We start from the raw sequence: 3,371 nt of genomic DNA, 5'->3' as shown, positions 1-3,371 counted from the left end.
GATTGGCAGGGTGGGCGGTCACAACAGAATTCGCAGTAGTACGAGCAGGAAGTATGGGAGCAGGGGCCTCAGCACAACAGGCAGAATTAGTCGCCCTCACCCAAGCCTGTCTCTATGCTCGAGACAAGACGGCCAATATATATACCGATTCTAGATATGCTTTTGGCATCGCTCATGACTTTGGACAACTATGGAAACAGAGGTTCTCTGACAGCTGCAGGTTAAACAACGGCTCACTAAGTACCACTCTGAAGGAGTGCCATGGCCTCAGGCCCTACCCCTTGTCCTATGTAGTATTCGAGCCACCCCGAATAGGACCACTGGACTCAGCCCCTAGGAGGTCGTTACCGGTAGACCAATGTCGCTACCCGGAACAATAGATCTACGTAGGGCTGACATTCATCTTCTAAGTGATACAGTACTAAAGTATTGTAAAGATCTAACAGATGCTGTCAGTTTTGCTTCCCAACAGGTCAGCGCAGCTTGGCAAGAACCCCCACCGGGAGGACACAGTTTAGTCCCCGGGCTACAAGTTTGAGTAAAGAAAATAAAGCCAGCCCCCCTGGAAGACAAGTGGGAAGGTCCGTATGTCATCCTGTTGACCACAGGAGCAGCCGTGAAAGTACAAGGAAAGAAGGCTTGGATACACGCGTCACACGTGAAGAGATACGACAGGAGCCCCAACAGAAGAATAAATTGGACTTATTGTGTACCATGATTCCCATCAACATATTGCTAGCCATCTCCTTTACCCCTTTTCTAACATGGGTAGGAGGCATAGAGAATAACTTATTTTATCGGACCCACCTACAGATACACGGAGACCGGAGTGTATGCTACCCCCTGGCCACATCAGTGGAATCCTTGTTTGCAGCCACACCAGGTTGGCAACCCCTCCCACTATATACCGCCGACACAACGAAACAGACATGCAAGGGCCAGACGGGTCGATATAGCCAGGGCGTTCGGGGGCAATGCGTGCAGCTAATAAGCTCAACAGACCCCGGTTGCCGAGGGCTCATGGGTAAGAATTGCACAACGTCAGGTAGCTATCCCCTGTGTTTTACGGGTAAAGGATGGGGATGCGTATATGCCCTTGTCCCCCAGGACAATACCTGCATACAACAACAGTGTGCCCGACACCACTGTCAGGTACACAGGGGCCAGCTGGCCTGTACATGCGAGGAACAAAGGTGCTTTAATGTCACAGCAGGAAGTCAATTCATTTGTGGTCAGTGTAACGGGACCCATGTATCATCCGGTAAATGGATCTTCCCATTTGATACATTCCAGCTGTCTGGGTCTGGGGGAAACTCAAATGACCCCCTTAACTATTACTATACACAGTTTGAGAAGGTTAATAACCGAGAGGTCAAATGTTACCGAGCGAAGCACGGGTTTGCGTTCCTCCTCAATGGAACGTATACAACAGCGACGCCAAAACTCCCCTCTCTCTTCGCAGTAGGAGTAATCGCCCCCGTAGCTGTTCCCTGCCCCACCAGTACACCATCCAGACGGAAACACCGGGCAGTCTCCGAGGAGTTCTGTGCAGATTGGCGAGATCCGACCACACTGGGTAGCTCAGTAGGGTGGGGTATTCTATCGGCCATATCATTGGGAGGGGGCGCAGGAGTGATAGCAGCCAAGAATAGGAATTATCTAATGTGCGGAATCACCCTCCTGGGCAATAGCACCATTAAAGCATTAACCGCCATAAATAAGGAAATGGCAACCCTACGTCTTTTTAGCATGCAAAACCGATATGCTTTGGACTACCTCTTGGCACAAGAGGGAGGTGTGTGATTATAGGAGACAAATGCATTACAAACGTCAATAGTGAGAGACAAAATATCCAAGACGCTATAGACAAGATTAAAAATCAACTGGCCGACTTCATTGAAGCCGGAGGGGGTGAAGGATGGTCTGCATGGCTGAAAACATTGGGACAGAAATGACTGTATGGTTTGATTGTTATAAGTGGTGTAATTTTGGGAATTATTATTGTTGTAAATAGTATCAAATGTTGTATAAGTCGTGCAGGAGCTACTATACCCCCTCGCCTCTCCCGAATTAGGGTAGAAGTAGACACAGCAAAGCAGGGGGAACCCCCAGAGGAAGCCTGTTCGGTCCTACACAGTTATCTGTAAATTCGAAATTAAAACCCTTTTGGTTGTGTTCACGGCCAGAACACAAACAAAATGGAGCCACAGGGTATGTTTTTGATAAAGTGCACTATCAAGAGTATACCTTGTATATAATGATTCTTGTAGATTGTATAAAGAATCAAAGGGAGGGATGTGGAAACGTGAATAAAATGGGCAATGAATTGGCTTACAAAAATGGCTTCACACAAGGAAAGTCTAGATTAGATTAAAAAGCAGCCCCAGCTGTGCAAAGTGCAAAAGCTAGCAGAACAGAGAATCTGCCTCAGCCTGAGGCCAAGTGTTAACGAAGTGCTAACGACCAGATCAGGGCCACTGAAAGGGCCTAACTGCTGACCAGAGAATGATTGACTAGCCATTGTTCGGTGCCCACAGCAGTGAGACAAGTCAGGGCCTGCTTGCCAGACTGAAGACCAGATCATGGTCAAAGCAAAAGGGCTTGAGTGATTCCCATTGGAGAACACTTGTTGCCAGGGAAGTGATGTAACAAAACACTTGTTGCCAGGGAAGTGATGTAGTGACCCTTGTCCCACGGTATAATAGGGGCTTCCCCACCGGTATTCTCTCTCTCTTAGCCAGAAGGCGTGTGGAACATCAAGAGGGTCAGACATCTCCCGGGGACATAAATGCTGGCACCACGTGTCTAACCCGGGGTGACCCTCGGGACACGAATGTACTGTCGATATGCTGTATGACCACTCCGGACAGTAATGAATAAAATGATGTTGTTTTAACTCTCCGAACCCTCGAGCCTGGAATTCTTCGTACTACGGAACTCAAGAAGAGGACCAGAAAAACCCGGTTCTTACAGTGGTAACCAAGCTTGTGTATAAGAACAGGCCACTTAAGCCGTTGTCAGTTGGAACAGACTCGAGAAGATCGCGCGTGAATCCACTGTACTTCTATTCTCCAGATTGAGGGAATTATCACCCGATCTGTGTTATGCAGCGCTCTTAATAAAGCCTGGAGAGACAATTTGTGTTCTTGTGAGCTTGATTATCTGGTGTCCGAAACCCTGGGACTCCCGATCATTAGAGTCAACCTCAGTGTGTGGAAAGGGATTCCCTGGTGTATCCCACCCGCTGACACACCAGAGTGTCCACAGTGTGACTGCGGTGGGTCGATTCCACTGTTTCCGATGCCTTTAATCACATCCAGGACTGAACCATGTTAATTCAGGCAACTGGGGCTTGTTAATGTTAAGAGCCC

At 48.4% G+C, this 3,371-nt stretch overlaps 1 pseudogene; it reads left to right on the top strand.

The window, feature by feature from the left end:
- Positions 1-210: 210 nt before the first annotated feature.
- Positions 211-2,204, top strand: LOC147083966 (uncharacterized; annotated as a pseudogene).
- Positions 2,205-3,371: the final 1,167 nt, after the last annotated feature.

Source organism: Somniosus microcephalus, unplaced genomic scaffold (assembly GCF_052327205.1).
Source record: "Somniosus microcephalus isolate GS21.2 unplaced genomic scaffold, FLI_Smic_1.0 scaffold10, whole genome shotgun sequence".
NCBI classification, from domain to species: Eukaryota; Metazoa; Chordata; class Chondrichthyes; order Squaliformes; family Somniosidae; genus Somniosus; species Somniosus microcephalus.
The sequence above is the reverse complement of the archived record's forward strand: the minus strand, read 5'-3'. Positions and strand labels throughout refer to the sequence as shown.